We start from the raw sequence: 18,353 nt of genomic DNA, 5'->3' as shown, positions 1-18,353 counted from the left end.
AGCTCTCTGTGATATCACAAAAACATCATTTCTCACCATTTATCAAAATAGTTCTAAAAATTTTTCATTGAATTTCACTTTTAATGTCCGATCGCATATCACATCGGCTAATAACTCTTCGTCTTTCAAGCTCAATAGATATATGAAAGGTTTCCTAATCCAATCGTACATATCCGATGATAAAGAAGGGAAGTATTGTCGAGATTTTCCGACGGGGATTCCAGATAGTCGGAAATTAGTGCTATATAACATCTTCATGCTTGAATGTTTGAGTCTGAAGTTGAAATAAGTGTGAAAAAATGTTAACGGTACTTTCCAGATGCCAAGCTTGGTTTTGAAAGTCAGAAGCTTGTCAGTAGAAGACAAAATATTTTGTTTGCATCCTTGCATGCTAATGTTTAGCACATTAACTTTCATGATCCAGGATTCGTCTTCATGAAAACTGCAGAAAGTTGAAAGCTGGTTTATTACGCTCCCTAAAGAAAATCAGAAGTTAAATTACTCTAGCTAATACTTTGTCCTTGCAAATCACCTGACTTCAGCGTGTAGGAGGAGAGTAATGTGGTCTTGTCCCATGGTTCGGGAGATTTTGGAAAATATACGATATTGAAGTGAATGTGCTTAATGTAGTTTAAAATGTTAACAGTTGTGTCAAGAACAGACAGTTTTCAATTCATTTCCAAGCGTCTTCGAAACAAGAACTTCACGGTGGAGAAAACAGTGAGTTGTGATAATATTTGGACATTTTCTTTAACGAGCGGAACAAATCCTTCTACAGTATTGGCCTAACCTTTGAGGGGGGTCATCAGTGTATATTCATACACAACGATCCCATGACAGCCCCACAGATTCTAAATAGAAAGGTAGTAAGTCATATACATCTTGCCCTCGGCATGATTGTTCTATAATTCACAACCATTAATATTACAAAAGACACGATCATTGCATTTCAACCGTAGATTCCAACAGGCGTGCGGACTTCAAGCCATCGACAGGGTTAAGGATATGGCCAAGATCCAACCAACTGCTTTGAGAGAAACCTCTCGCAAGCGGACGAGGTCAACAAAGAAAAACAAGTAACACCATGCCTACCTTTCCTCTCTTGCAAATACAACATACCTATTTAACAGTAGGTCTTCAAAGGTATCTTCTTTGCAGCGAGAGGTTTCCTTCCACAGTCTACCTACCAACTATTAGTGAAATAATAATTCAAAGTCTTTGCAATATAAAAAAATATTAAAAATTCTTAAGTACTCTTTACATATCATCCAGTATAATTTATATTTTCAAGAAAGATAATTTTGTTAGTATGACAATTTGACATCAACTGAACCAAAAATTGTAAATTTACTTTCTTTTTTTAAATTAAGTTACGTCTTAAATAAACACAGACTGTTCTGTATTCAGCATTCTTGTGTTCACCCTAACTCGAGGGCTGATAATTTCACAAATCTCTCTCTCCTCAGTAAAATAAGTAATGAGAATTTTAACGAAAGGAACAGAAATTATTGTAGATCTAAACATAATTTTATTCACATGCAATACAAACCATTCGCCGCAATGGCTTAAGGAGTTAGGTACAGCTTAAAGGAATAAAATTTTGGAAATATTCAACATTTCTTTCCTCCATTACTGTATCTTGTACAATAATGAAAATTAGTATGTGTAAAACACTGTCCTTCTGTTATATGATAAACATAGCCTATTTTTACGATTAAAATTTATTTATATATAGTATTAGGCCTATACATATATATTTTTTTATTTTCAAAATTCAAAATTCACTGTGCAGTGATGAAGCGTTTCCCTCAGAACTAAAAACGTATCGAACATTCTATGATAAATTTTTTGTGTCTATTTATGCATGTCTTATCCACAATATGATGCAAAATCACTTCTCTACCTTTGATAAATTGTCTGATAAAAAATAAATTCATTTTAAAAAATGGTTAAATATCTGTATTTTCTTCTAACACAAAAAAAATTATTAAGGAATGTAGTTGAAAGAGCGTGATATTGTAAACATGAGTTTCTGCAATAAAATAAAAGAGAGAGAGCATGGAAAATTTGACAAGTTTATGAGTTATGAGGGAAACGCTTCTTCACTGCACAGTGAACTGCCACCGTTTTCAATTTTGAAAAAAAAAATATATATATATATAATGTTTTTTAAATCGTAAAATATTTTTTTATATAGCAAAAGGACAGTATTTTACACATACCAATTTTCAATATTGTACAAAACACACTAATGGTGGAAAAAAATGGACAATATTTCCAAAAATTTTACTGCTAAGCTGTACTTAAACCCTTAATGCAGAGATTGTTGCACGGCGTGTTTTTACTGATATATTGTTCTGAAGATTGCCTAACTTTTAGGCTCTTTTGGTTTTGTTTCGCTGACGACAGTGATACTAAAGCATAGATTGGAGTACTTACAAACGAACTAAATACAATACGCACGGTCAGCGCGTCTGGCTGCGAAACCAGGTGGCCCGTGTTCGAATCCCGATCGGGGCAAGTTACCTGGTTGAGGTTTTTTCCGGGGTTTTCCCTCAACCCAATATGAGCAAATGCTGGGTAACTTTCGGTGTTGGACCCCGGACTCATTTCACCGGCATTATCACCTTCATTTCATTCAGACGCTAAATAACCTAGATGTTGATACAGCATCGTAAAATAACCCAATAAAAAAATACAATACGCAATTAATGTAGGCTATATAAACACAGTTTTCTAAAGTCAGTTACATTATGGCCAGCACGAGTGATTTCGAACGACGCACGGTCAGGGTCTTAATGGAATGTTCTATGGAAAAGTAATTATTTATTTTTGGAGATGAAAAATCGGGCACAGTGTTTAGTTTGTAGAAAAGTTATTACCACTGTTAGAAAATTCCATTTGCAACGCTATTATAAAATATACCATATTTATCAGCATGGATTTGTCATAAGAGTGGATCGTGAAGCCCGTTTGAACGACAGACCTAACCATAATGATAAACTTGCAATAGAAGTAAGTTTATTTAATCCAACTGTTTATCCTGTACAGGATATATTACGCATTATTAGAGATCTTTTTTTTTCTAGAAAAATTGTTGCTTTTATTTTATTTTTGAAAGAAGCACTTGTTTACTTCGTGTTCTTTTTAAGAGCAATGACATTTTTAGGTCCAGCTGAGATATTTAAAATTAAAGAAAAATGCCCACAGTACAAAGCATAACTCCCTAGTTTAAACGTTCCTTACTTGGTTATTTAGTGACGCTGTTTCAACTACCAAGTTATTTTGTTTCGATGAAACTAGTGATAGCGAGATGTTATTTGGCGAGATGAGGCCGAGGATTCGCCAGAGATTACCTGACATTTGCCTTACATTTGAAGAAAACAGGAAAAAACGCAACCAGGTAAGCAGCCCAAGCTGGAATCGACCCCACGCCCAAGCGCACTCTGCATCAGCACGCAAACGCGCTACCGCCTGAGCTACGCAGGTAGCTATTTTAAGCTATTAAAGCTACTTATTTATGTGTGATTTATTTCACTTTGCACCATCTTTACGACTCGCTCATTCTTAACCCATCGACATGTATTATTCAGCTGAGAACAGGTTCGGCGTGTATTAAAAAATGTACGCCGTTTCTGTCTTACACAGTGCAGGAATCCTCCTTTCACTAACTTACAAGATACACGCCTTCCATCTAAATGGTCCATGTTAGATTCCCGACGTGAGAAAGGACAGAAACTCTGTCCACGGGTCTTGGTCTTGGTCAGTACAGAACAAAACCAAGACCCGCTGTGTGTATGAGTCTAGTGTTGTTACTAATGTTGTTTATAAGTTGATATCAGTAGAGAAGTAAAACAAGACAAAGAAAGAACATCAACCGCTAACCGGAATAGGTTGAAATGTCTAATTCCTGAAAATAATGATGATCATGATGATAGTTCCTTGGCCCCAAATAATTTCTGCAGTTTAAAAGAGTTATTAAATATTCTAAGAAAAGTCTATTACTTTATAAGCACTAACATAATGAACTAGACAAATGATCTCTAAAAGTAGGCTATATGACTTGCAAGGTGAAACGGAAAAGAGATTTTGTCTGTGGACTATTCCATATGAAATCGATCAGTAAAAAACCTCGCATTTTTATACCCTAATTTTTTCCCTATTTATACAAGGTGTTGAGGAGAGTGCATTTGCAAAAATATACTATCGAAAGTCAAAAGGTTTTCGTATTGTTGAGCGACAAATTTAGCGTATTTTAGAAAAACAAGCCTCTTTCAGCGCACAGAACTCTGTAACCATTTACTGCAGAACATTGAACGAGAGCTCATTTTGAAGCTGACATTTGGTAGGTTATGATAAGAATACTTATTTTTTTTGTACAGAGAGAGAGAGAGATAATCTGATTTTACTTACTTTTAGCCTTTTTGCCCATTTGTAAAAATGTAAAAAAAAAAATATATTGAGAAAAAACCTTGCATTATTAAGAGAGATTCGGCATTGTTTGCTTAGTGTCACGACAATAAGTTTCGAGGGTATTAAATAAATTATTTTCACACGCCTGGACTTGAACGGCGCAGTACCGCTCGCACTGGCCGAGAGATGAAGATAAGCGAGCTTTGGGCGTCATTTTACTCCTGTGTTTATGAAAACCTGTGATAAAGCTAGCCCAGCTATGCGTTACTAGACAAAACATCACGTGTTTGTCTCATGGCACTGCTTCCCTCGGCTAGATCCCGCCTCACAGTCAGCTGGTTAGCTCACGCGCGTACTCTTTATTTTCTTCATTTGCTATTTTCAATACTTTCTTATCAACGGTGCACCAGTAAAAAATGTGTGTTTATTTGTACTTTCAATGCGGAATCTAACTATATATTTTAAAAATATTTTTTCATGGGCAAAGGCGTCTTAATGAAGCAAAATCTAAATTTCTCCATTTCCATAAAAAGTAAGAAAAACTATTTACATGTCAATATAAACTTTAACTTTTCAGCATCAAAATAAACCATGATTTTGATCATTAGGTAAAAGGATTTCGGAGCCACAACAGTTTAAAGTTGCTAATTTTATGAAAATACGATAAATTTAAATATTTTTAATTTAAACACTATGAAGTTCTGATGCCTCAAACTTTGCACAAAGCATTGTATCACAGTTGTCTACGGACAGAAAAAGTTTCATTGTATTTAAAAATTGCAAGGTCAATTTTCTCTATATTTCGGTCGATTTGAGATGGAATAGCCCATGTGGTATCGATATAATATGTTTGAATTGGAATACAACGGAAAATTAAAACAGTTATATCCGTAGGTTATCTGCGTTTAATGCAAACATTTGTTATTTACAATAAAATCCTTAAAAATGAACAAAAGGTGCAAAAAATAACACTATATTCGAATAGCTATTTGTTAAAAGGACCAAAGTCACATTTTTTTTTTCCGAAAATCACGTTCTTAGCTTATAATGTTCTTTAAACATAGAGACATGGATTTATGTCAGGAGGACAGACAAATGTCCACCGTAAGTGGCAACTAGACGGCATTCAATATCGCGATTTTTGTTGAAAGGGCAGAACTGTAGGACATGTGCTCTTTTAATAAACAACATTATGCACTTGGAAAGTTAGATGTTCGCCAAACTTCATCAATTAAGTTATTTTAGTTAAGGCTAATAATGAGGCTCGTGGTCATTGTTGCAGTAGGCCTACATGTGTTCCAGTCAATATATAGCTTTATAAGAAGAGTACATGCTATTATGATTAATATTTCATTACAATGAATTCTGTTAGTGAAGTAGACGCTGTAGTTAATATTAATATTAAAAAAAAAAAAACGCAAGGGACTTGTAAATCCAGACATCTACACACCTAAATCATGCTTCCAAAAGAGCAGCAACTACAGAACTAGCTATTCATGTCATATGATCTAAAATCTATTAGAGGCCACAGTCTGAGCCTTGTGACAGATTATTAAACGAGCTCTACAAAAGCATGATCAAATTTACAGCACATGGCAATTGATTTAAATCATTATTTTCAGCAGTTCTTCGCTCAAATTTGCAGTTGTGGAAAAGCAACAAAATTTGTCGAAATTTATAATTTTAAAGTCTTGTGGCAGAAATATTACAAGAAAAATCTTTGGAGAAAGCTAATGCCGAGCGTCATAAGGTGTTCCTTTGCTATCGGTAGTTTGTACCACTTTATTTATGGCAAGGAGCGTCCAGGAGTTATTATTGCCTTACCATTCATACCACTCACATCTTTGTTTTGTGTCATAATAACCTAGTATTATTGCATGTCTAGAAGGAAAACTTAGACTTAGAAAGCAAAAACTTAATGACGCAAAAATGTAAAATAATACACTGAAGATAATTTTGAAGTATTTTATGAGCAGACTGAACAGTGGACCCAACACTGATGTGAAAAAATCAAACAGATCAATATAATATTATATTTTCATATTGCAAGAAAAAAAATAAATTTCAAATTGCTCAAATCCATGATAAAAAAAGTTTTGTGTACAGTAATACATATTAATAAATCTTGTTTTCCATACAAAACTCGTTTTTGTTATATTTAAACAAGAAGATCTCTGTTAAAATATATTATTTGTTAAAAGAGCATATGTCCAGCTAATTTAAGTGCTCCTAGTTTAAGGACATGATTGATTATATTTCCAAATACACTTCTCACGCATGTGAGTTAAGTATAACTTCTTAATTTGAATTATTCTGATAATTAATAATCTTAAATAATTAAGCAGGAAATAGTTTTTTGTTTCTCCTCTAAAATGTGTGTTTCTGGACATCGGCCCTTTTAACAAACAGCTATTTTTTTATCCTAATATAACTTACAGACTAGTGAATTAACCGGATTATGTAATATGGATAAATAACAATGAGCTCTCTGAATTTATCTCGCGATGGGGCTGTTGCACTGTAGGTAGGTGAAGCATGGTATAGGAGTAATGCGGCAGATTCCGAGGAAGCAACAAAAAGAAAGATTCACAATTTTGCGAATGTAAATATTTAAGTTGTAATCGTAATATCAGAAATGTTGGCATGTTATACTACCTTTTGTTTTTATTTTTTGTTAAGGGAAAAAGTGGGACAAAACCGTAAATAATTATTAGACAATTAAACCGTGAAAAGTGGGCGGACAAGACAACGCACTGAATTTCCGCAGAATATCTTGCAGAAGAGTAAGATAACGTGCTTCCCAGTGAATACGCACGCTATCGTGATCTATTCTAGCAATGTTCTACAATGAACGTGCTCGTCTGTACTTACGTGGATATCGATGATGTACGGCTGGCTGCGTCACGGCGCCTACAACAACTGACTATCGACTGAGACCGCGCGCGTCTCGGGGCGAACAGCGAGACGCCCGGCGTCGCTTCCTGCTTTAACCCCGAGCGCCGGCGTGCGCAGCGGAGCCAGCGCACACGACCTGCGCCGGGGCTCCAGTGGCGTAACAGGTGGACCCCTACCAATTAGCAAAGACCCACACCCCGCATTGTTATCAACACTTAGAAAATGCCAGCATCTCTGCTCTGCGCGCCCGGAAAAGTGGCCTAAGATACGCACCATTTTGATTACAGATAAATCGCCATCAATCTACACACGCATGCAACTTCCATGCTGCGTATAGGGCCTAAGTCAACGTTGTGGATTCTGAAACCATCACGAAAATGGATGTTTGTTTGTCCCTTGACGAAGTGTTAGGTAAAGACCGTCATCTGTACTGACATCATATCACTCAGAGTCTTAATGTGCATCCGTCTACTGCTGTAGAGTGAAAAAAAAAACACACACACAAATACAGTAAAACTTCTCTAGCTATAACGGACACAACATCAAAGTGTCCCCTATTCAGAAATGCTTAGGATGACGTTTATTTATTTATGTATTTATTTATTTATGTCTATAACAGGGCAAAGCCCCAATTACAACAGACAGTACAGATATTTGTTTCAAACGTAGAATTGCAGATAACATGAAAAAAGAGACAAAAAAGATACAAAATGAAAGATAGAAGTGTAAATACAAATTAAAAATAAAAAAAAACAGACAAACAGATATTACCTAAATAAAAGACAGATATTAATATAATAAAAAGCAAAATACAGGTAATAATAATAATAATTAGGGTGACCAGATTCAATAATAATAATAAGAATAATAATAATAATAATAATAATAATAATAATAATAATTAGGGTGACCAGATTCACATCGATAAAAAAAGAGGACACAAATCTTAAAAAATGAGAACATTGCTCGAAAAAAAGAGGACAGAAAATATGTACTTAGATTTAGGCTTAGGTCTATATTATACTTTAAATTACATCAATATCTATTTTATTACAAAATATTTACAGTACACATTTAAGTTTATATTATACTTAAAATATGCTACTATTTTATTACAAAGTAATTATGGATAATAATAATAATAATAATAATAATCATATTGTTTATTGCCATAAAAATACAATGCAAAGAAATTGTAAACTAACAAAATTGTAGTACTCCCCTGAGAGAGTGTTCGAGTGCTCAGGGGGACAATTCGATACATAATAAATTTACATGACTAAATTAAAATGGAATAACATCTAAAATTAATAATTACTTGTAACAAATTGCTCATACACATTCTAAATTTCAAACTGTTGGAGATAAATAGATGTGGGTATTTCTTTATTAATTTGTTATAAATTGTAGGGCCGATATTAGTACTATGGTTGAAAGCAGTGCTCGTTAAACACTTGGGCTCAATCAAACGTATTGTATCCGTGTCTTTGGTTTTGTGTTTGTGAGTATATGATTGGAAATATGTGTGATTTTTATGTATAACATTTAATAAAAATCTGATGTATTTTCAATACTATTTTTCGGTAGAATAATCAATAGGTTTTTCTTCAGACACATTTTAAATATTTTTTTTTCCGAAATAAATCTAGTGGATTCATGTTAGTTTTATAAGTACTATCCCAACCTACTATTTCATATTGGGTTATAGACTGAAATAAGGCAAGTGCAATATTAATTTGTGCAACAAATTGTATTGTGTTGATTTTAGTATGAAATAAAATTCAACGAAATGTACAATGTATTCATTTACTGTATATACATAATATTTATAGCATGGAATTGGCGAACACTTTATTATGAACATAGATTTTTCTTGCTACTACTGGGAACACATAATCATTCAAATGTTTCATTTCCAGTAGTCCATGATTCCTGTTATATATCAGTGATCTGTGTTTTTTTCAACAGCAAACCACACGATCAAGTCTCGAACACTAAAATTTATTTTTTCGTAGGTATTGATGATCTCAACTGTTTCATTTAATGTTAATCATTTGAGTTCCTGTGACATTTTAACAGATATGAATGACACAAACTTTATAGCAAACAACATAAACGCTTTTAAGAAAAAAAAAACTTGAAGTATTACATGTTTTACAATATTGTCAAATCTTTAGTAATATCAGTCTATGAAAAATCTTATTCAGAATCGATCAAGTCGACCTGGTTGGCGAGTTGGTATAGCGCTGGCCTTCTACGCCCAAGGTTGCGGGTTCGATCCCGAGCTAGGTCGATGGCATTTAAGTGTGCTTAAATGCGACAGGCTCATGTCAGTAGATTTACTGGCATGTAAAAGAACTCCTGCGGGACAAAATTCCGGCACATCCGGCGACGCTGATATAACCTCTGCAGTTGCGAGCGTCGTTAAATAAAACATAAAATTTAACATCGATCAATCTTTGACAAGTTCTTTTCTGGAGCACTGATTTGGGAGAAAAATTAATCGTGAACAAGGAGCTTTAGAATTAGAAACACGACGACGCATATTAAAATACAATCAAATTGAACAATAATTTCAACACATTTATCATGGTGACGTCACGGCCATCACTACAGCACTTTTTTATTTACAAACTTCCCCTAAAATAGGGCTTGCCCTGAAGGACAAAGTATACCAAATATACAAGTATTAGTAAATATGTGCAATTTTATGAAAATGTTTTCGTGAGAAATATAATAATTATTATTTTATTAATAATTTACTTTATATATGTGATTTCTCAGGAGACAGATCGAATATTTTAGAGCTATCGAAGAAACAGTTTTGGCCAAAGAGGATTCAAGATTGAACTCTTTGCAGAAATCAATAATTTTTTTGTATCGTGACTCTAGCACCCACTAATAACCCAATAATTTCAATAGTTTGTAACTTATATATATATATATATATATATATATATATATATATATATATATATATATAAAAATAATAAGTAACAGTTGAGGCATAAATTTTATTTTTCTCATTGTTGACATCTTCCGGCTAAGTTGTATTCAATTCGACGCGGATAGTAGGATCTATTATATAGCCTGTTGTGTTGTTAAAGGCTAATATATCAACTCGCCAACAGCTTCCTGTTTCCGATAGACCATGGATTTCTTCATAGGTGGTATATCCCTTGTCACGAAGAGCTTGAGCGATTGCGGACCTGATTTTGTGATGCCTGGCATTGCGTAATGTCTCACCATGCTGGCAAGAGCCAAGAACGTGGGCGAGAGTTTCTATCTCGTTGCAGCAGTGGCGACAACGGTTACTGTCCATGGATCTGCCCGGAATAGCGCGTACAGCCATCATTATGTGTTACTGTATTTTTTTTTTTTAAGTTCAGGTATTATGACGTAATTTACTTTAAACGAAAGAGGTATTGCATCACAATGCTGTGGAAGTCTTAGAGTATAATAAGTACATTATTATTAAGTTGGTTATTTAGCGTAGATGGATATGGAATTTAGCGAAATAAGGCCCAGGATTCGCCATAGATTACCTGAAATTTGTCTTACGGTTGGGGAAAAATCCAAGTACGTAATCAGCCCCGAGCCGGAATCGAACCGTGCCCAACGCAGCTCTGAATAGGCAGGCAAGCGCCTTAGCCGACTGAGCTACGCCGATGGCTGCGTATATGTATACTAAAAACTTATACATTGTCGTTAATCAGTTGTTATCAATTTATACTGAATTTTGGTTAATTAAACACGATTTTAATTATACATTTCTGAGTAAAACAAGTACTTTAAACATTATATAGATATTTTCCAATAGTAATTATATTTAATTGGTTAGAACAAGCTTTTTAATAAAAATTGTAGACGTATGAAAGTTAATGACCGGTGCTGCATGACAAGAGTCATGGCCTAGAAATAATAGTATTGTACTAGTTGTAATAATTACGACATAACAATAAGCATCAGTGGCGTATCAAAAATTGAAGGCTCTTACACAATCATATTTTTGGACCTATCAACTCAATAACAAGTACAAAGGGTCACAAAATATTTATTGACAACTAATACACTGCATTATAAGAAGATACAGATATGGGTAATTCTACCAAATTATAAATCCTTGACATAATCCATGTGAACAACTCTTACTAGGTTTTCGGAGGCCGTTTAACGCCATCGGAAGTCTTCTATCAATAATATTTTCAGATTGCTTCACGCCTTTGAGTTTAAGCGAATGCAGGTAGTGGCTGTTATAGCTTATGTAACAAATCGAAGTCACATTGTCTCATTTCAGGATAGTATGGAGAATGCTCTAACACGTCCCAATACTGAATCAACTCGGTCACAGGGGCGGCAATTTGGTACCGTGCATTGTAATTAAGAATAATGTTTTTTTTTTCTTCGAGTTCCAGATTAGGCCCCCTATAGCATTGTGTTGCATTTTACCCTAGACAAACTTGAACCACAGTCTAGTGTATACAGTCACGAAGCTCAATACGTAGTAAATATGCATCCATAGATAGTTGCTAACTACTAGGATCGCTAATATCGCCTCATTACAGACAATGTGAAATAGTACCAGCACAGTCTACTGTTTCTAACACCCTCACAACTCAAGCTTCGTGACTGTATATACTAGACTGTGCTCGAGCCTTTATAAAATTTCTCATCTCGTGAGGTCGCGTATGTGGCTCAAAGTCAGCGTCCTAGCATTTCATACAAGCGGTCTGGGTTGGATTCCAGGTCAGGTCGTGAAAGAATTTGTGGAGGACAAAGGAGACGTTGCGATGTTTTTCTCGGCGTTATTCAGTTTTCCTCTTTCCTTCCACCAAAACTCTCTACCTTATCCTTATTTCATCTATATCACCTACAGTAGTTGAAAAATAGTCAGGGGTGAAGTCTTGCGGTAGTACTTTTTGATGTAGAAATAGGAAGGGCTTCGTGTTCCAGGCCCTAGGACTCGTCTCGGATAGGAGGTCCACCTGTCAGCATCGGACTCAAGAATGCCATCCGAGCCATATGTCGAACTGCAACAATCACTGCATAGATGGGACGCACAATGGTCCTATGCAAGCCAAAGTGCATGGATCCATTCCCGGCCCAGTCCTCGAAAAGTGAGCGGGCTAGCCAGCCAGAGAGAGTCTCGTGTATGATTCAGGACTTGCAGGAAAACTCTACGTTCAATAGATACTATGAAGTGAACTGCAGAACTTTCACACGTTAAGAATGTGCTAACAAAATATTACACTACAGAAATGGCAAAAAAAAAAAAATCAGTTTACGGCTAACCCCGGTTGCTTACAATGAACGAGTTGCCAAAATATTTCATAATCCTCACTTTCACGGGCAATCAGCATTAATGACAGAGAAGTCAGCCCTACGTGCCCGCCGCCTTTACCCCCAAAGAAATGCTCCTAGTATTCATTTCTGTTAGAGACTGAATAAACACCAGAGCCATAGTGTGGCTGGAAGGATTAGATCAATGGAGAAAATCCACGATCCCACCAGGAACTCAACCCGCGACCTTTCGGCTTTTCAGCGACACGCCTTAACCGCGACGCTACGGCGCACCCCCTCTTGAGGTTTCAGATGGACTAAAGTGAATCGAATAGTAACAATTTATAATTTTCATAGCATCGTTCAGTGCGGAAACGATCCAAATCCACACTTTTTTTTTTGCACATTATAGTCACAATGCTTTTATTTTTAATTGGCTTATTTTACGACGTTTTATCAACTGCGATGGTTATCTAGCGTCTCAGTGAAATGAAGGTGATAATGGTAGCGAAATGAGTGCAGAGTCCAGCGCCGAAAGATACCTAGCATTTGCTCTTAATAGGTTGAGTACAAATCTCGGGAAAAACCTCAACAGGGTAACATATACCAACCAGAATGTGTACCCGGGCCCGCTCGTTTCACGATCAGACATGTAGCCGTTACTCCGTAGTATGATACTAGACACCCATTTCTAATTAAAAAAAAACCACAAATCCACATATTTTCGATTTTCGTTATTTTGCCTGTTAGACCTACAGTTCTTGGCGCTAAACATCTATAGGGCTACATACATCTGTTCCTGATTGAAAAAACCCCTAACTCCACCTAAAACACATTTTTATGTGTAAAAATAACTCAACTTCATACATGAATATTGTGATTGGCCTACAGGGTACAATAGTAATATTTTGCGCTCAGAAATAGCACCACAGACTTAATTTTTTTTTCATTGAGACAATATCAGAGACATCTTGTATCCATCATCCATATGACAGTTAAAAAAAAAAAACTTGAAGTAGGGACCGCACTATTTTGGATGATTAATTTATTATTATAAAAATAGTAATATATGTCTTGAGTTCGGCAGAGGAGTGTCGGTAGTAGAACGGAGTTTCGTCATTTATAATTGAGAGACTCGGGCGTAAAACATGGTAATTCGCATTTTGGTCAAAAATGAGATATGTAGCGTATAATATGGTATTCTACATTCAGCGTCTAATGCAGTAGTTAGCTTTCCAACATCTCAACAGATGGCAGAAGTATACAGATTTTACTTGCCTGGTAACTATACAAACTGTTGCGTGTATAAATGTCTACCTGTCTTATAACTTCAAAACACTAAAACGTCACTTAACATATTTTACGCCCGAGTCCCTCAATTGCTATTTACAGTTATACAAAAGAAAGTTGAATCCTAATACTTTCTATACAAAAGTTGAGGAAAATGTGGCAAATACAAGACACTGTACTTCTTGAAGATAATGTATTTCTTGCAAATGGATTGAATTTCGGCGTAGCTCGATGGTGAGAGCACTTGGTACGTAGAACCAAGGACCCGGGTACGATCCCCGGCGCCGGAGCGAATTTTTCTCCTCTAATATTAATTGTTACCATAACAGAAGTATTCTGTAGGACCAAAAAATAATAATCTTTACGTAAACCGAACACACCATTCAAAAAAGCTGCAGAAGGACAACACACTCTTCATCTACGCATTTATGCCTATGCAAACAATTTAAGTTTTATCTTTGATATACAAATAACAAAGCTCCAGGACTTCGAGATTTAAGATATTCTATATCGTGAACAAAGCAGCTGTTGGGAGGTTTTACCGAAGTACTTCGGACTTCCATTGCTGCGTTGCTTCAGCATTAAATTCCAAAAGGATGCGATCACAATTACGATTGGAAGATGTGTTTCGAGTGCCCCTGTCGCCTTGCGGATATGTCTGATGGGTCTTGACACACTTCTCCACCATTAGCTGCTAAAGTTTTAATCCGGGTCGCCAAGAACTGAAATTACCGCATCAGATTTAATCCCGTTTCACAACTTGGACAATTTCCGATGACGTCGCTATCAGCTGCAGGAGCATTCAGTTGCGGGCCGCCATTAACAACAAACCAAACAGCCACGTTCACTCAACTCTTTTTATTTTCCTTCTCATTATACACAAGAAAGTAGTGTATGCAGCAAAAAATATATCCCGAAATATTTACAAACTCATTTGCAACACTTCTGATAACGAAGGAAAAAAAAAGAGAGAAAAAGGCGCTAACACAAAAGTGCCATACTTTCTCACACGTCCTAGGCGTTTCGCAAAATATCAGTTCCTCTGTTATATCGGGAAAGATATTACTTTTTACGGATTGTATAGAATGTTAAAGAAAAACATTCAATATTTTGAGAGTTGGTAGTATTCATCAAAACAAAAAACAAAGTGCAATAAACATGAGTCCTAAAATTAATATCTTTTCGTCCATCGCTGTGAAGTAGCGGTTAGCATGCCTGACTATGCAACGAACGAATTAGGGTTCAAATTCTGGTTTGGACAAGTTGCCTGCTTGAGGGTTTTTTCATTGTTTCCCTCAACGCATTAAGAGCAAATGCTGGGTAACTTTCGGCGCTGTACACTGGACTCATTTCGTTGGCATTATCATTTTCATCTAACCCACACGCTAGATAACCATAGAATTTGATCAAGAGTCTTAGAAAGAGTCAAAAATATCTTCTGATAGTACTATTTATTCATCAACATCATAGTAGCTCCTCAGTGTGATTTCCATTCATTATAACACATCCTTCTGCCCTACGTCTTAGAGCAGCGGTTCCCAAAGTGTGCTCCGCGGAGCCCTTGGGGCTCCGCAATTAAGTCTCAGGGGCTCCGACCGCGGATGACAAAAATTTCTGCTTCCATCTAGTCTCTAGTGCGAAAAACGTAAGCTACTTCCATCAATCGAAAAGTGCTTTCTCAGAAAGTAGTTTGATTTCTTCTTGCTAGATAGAAGCAGCAATAATAGATCTACTATAGTCATCAGTAGGGAGAGGATTTTTATGTGCTAAAAAAATTTAAATATAATTATTTTTTATGTGCTAAAAAGTACGAAAATATTTGCTAAAATAAAAAAAAATATATATATTTTTAAATATGACAAAATACCTTACTTAGCTTGAAAAAAAAATGTTACTAGGTACTCACCAATCACACTTGAGTATCAGTTGCTAGTAGTTGTCCGAGAATTGTAGTGAACAACAAAGGTCATTTCCAAATTCTCTATCACAAATGCATGCCCATTATCTCTGAACAACGACTTATACTGTGAAAACGATCTTTCCACATCACAGGACGTCAGACGAGCATATTTAAAAAGAGGAATGTCACAAACACCTACACCGTCAATTTCACCTACAGGCACACCCTCCAATACTTGAGCAACTTTACACATTTTTTTTATATCCACTGTTTTGCCGTGAATGCACACGTGAAGCAGCGGCAATGTGCTTGTTTCCAGACATTGTTGCGTTACCTGAGAGCTCTGATCTTCACTTACTGATTTACCACATGGTTGGCAAAATAACACTTTTCCGTCGGTAGTAAAAATGTTTTTAAATTCATCTACGTATTGCTATAGACGCGATCTTAAACTCGATTTGATTTTAGGCATCTTAAGAGGCTAATATACACACGTCTTAAGGTAAAAATATGTTTCTGGCTACTGACTGACAATGTCGGAGAAAAGCTTCCTATAGCGACGCCACCACGTCTACACTACGCAGCTTATGCTTATGGTCCGATAACGGGGAATCACAACAAGATGTATTTCCTCACTTTATAGGCATGAGCGAGAGGCGAGAGATTTGTTTAAATTAAATAATGTTTATACCGGAGCTCTTATCCGTTGTGTTTCACAAACAAAGGGGGAATGAAATCATTTTCAGAAACAATAAACATTCCTAATTATGTGTCGCAAAATCTCTCCTTCTTGTCCATGTTAATTTATTCTCATATAATAACACTTGATATGCTATCTAGGAGTTCTCAGAACTTGAGGCGATACTATTACAAAAATGGATCACGGATACACCACACAGCCCATAGAAACACGAAGCAACCAAGAATTCTTAAAAAAGATAACATATTTCTGAGTGATATAATTGATTAATTGATTTAGTTTTAAAATATTTAAAATTTCCTGTAAAAAATTATTTAAGTAAAAAAACTCCAATATTTATGTGTTTATAATAGATTTCCTGAAAATATGTACTGACATAATTCTTTTGTGAAAATATGTGTTTTTATGTGAAATAAAATTCGGGTTTTAAACTTGAAACTTGACATTCGGAATTTTTAACTTTCTTAATTGTGTTTTATCACACGCAAGAAAAATATTTAATTACATAGGAATCCGCTCCTTAGTCATCAGTCATCAACCAGTGCTCAGTCAAAGGAGGATAACAACAGCTGTAACCTTACTTTCGAAGAAGATAGTGCGAATTCTTTGAGATTGAGTTCAGAATATGCTACACATGATCCTGCTTCAGAATTCACGATGTCTAGTGTAGAGGTACAGAAAAGGAAGTAAAAAACGAAAATATTGTGATTCATATTTGGAGATGGGATTCACTAAGTTTGCTGATGGACGTCATCCACAGTGTGTGATATGTAACAAAGTTTTGCCCAATATTTCTATGCTCTCTGCCAAGCTTAGGCAGCATTTCAAAACTCATTCTGACTTCACAAATAAAACTGCATTCTATGCTCCCTGCCAAGCTTAGGCAGCATTTCGAAACTCATCCTGACTTCACAAATAAAACTGCATTCTATGCTCCCTGCCAAGCTTAGGCAGCATTTCGAAACTCATCCTGACTTCACAAATAAAACTGCATTCTATGCTCCCTGCCAAGCTTAGGCAGCATTTCGAAACTCATCTTGACTTCACAAATGAAACTGCAGACTATGTCAAAAGAAAATGTGACGAACTCCATGCAGTTCAGACAAAAATTTTATCTCATGTAAAGACAAATAACTATAAAGCACTGGAAACGTCGTATTTGGTTAGACATGATCTGGGTCTTACTGGTAAACCTCACACCTTTGCCGGAATTCTTATAAAACCACTATTACTGAAGGCAGTGAAGTGCATAGTGGACGAAAGAATTGCAAAGTTTATCTCCAGTGTGCCCTTATCAAATAACACTGTGCATAATGGGATCCAGGATCTTTCAAATAATGTTAAAAATATCATAATTTCCTGTATCAAAGAAACGCAATTTTTGCTACAACTTGACGAATCCACGGACGTTGCCGGATTAGCTGTGCCAATGACGTTTGTGCAGTACGAATTTTCAGATTCTTTTCATGAAGATATTTTGTTCTGCAAGCCATTGCCATCCTCTACAAGGGGTTCTGATTTTTTTTCCCTGATAGATGTCTTCATTGAAAACTTGATACCGATACCATGGTATTATTATGATGTACCGAAGTACATCATAATAATATTATGATATGCGTAAATAATCACTTAGTCATTCAAGACGGCGCCCATCCTGTCAGATCCCGGCCACTTAGCCACTCGTAATGAGTGCACCTCTGTACATAGTGCGTTGGACATTGTGCCACTGTCACATATTCTGTGACACAGTACATGAGGGTAGGCCACCAAAGGGAAAACTGAGAGATAGGACTTAAATTGAGCGGATTCGATCTTGCATCGGAACTGGAATCCGGTGTGGCTTAGTGGATAAAGTGTCAGCATGTAGAGCTGAAA

The 18,353-nt window shown here is 35.9% G+C and overlaps 1 protein-coding gene across 8 annotated transcripts in view; it reads right to left on the bottom strand.

The window, feature by feature from the left end:
* The window catches only part of LOC138701645 (protein O-linked-mannose beta-1,2-N-acetylglucosaminyltransferase 1-like), a 1,230,831-nt gene that overhangs the window by 465,443 nt on the left and 747,035 nt on the right, over window positions 1-18,353 (bottom strand). For 2 of the 8 annotated variants that reach the window (XM_069828755.1, XM_069828757.1), the window contains exon 1: window positions 7,285-7,380. The exons of the other annotated variants lie outside the window; for them this stretch is intronic. The gene's annotated coding sequence lies outside the window, so the exon portion shown is untranslated. Of the gene's footprint in view, window positions 1-7,284; window positions 7,381-18,353 lie in introns of those variants that run through there. 8 annotated transcript variants of the gene reach the window in all.

The sequence above is a fragment of the Periplaneta americana genome, chromosome 6 (assembly GCF_040183065.1).
Source record: "Periplaneta americana isolate PAMFEO1 chromosome 6, P.americana_PAMFEO1_priV1, whole genome shotgun sequence".
NCBI classification, from domain to species: Eukaryota; Metazoa; Arthropoda; class Insecta; order Blattodea; family Blattidae; genus Periplaneta; species Periplaneta americana.
This window is presented reverse-complemented; position numbering and strand designations above follow the sequence as displayed.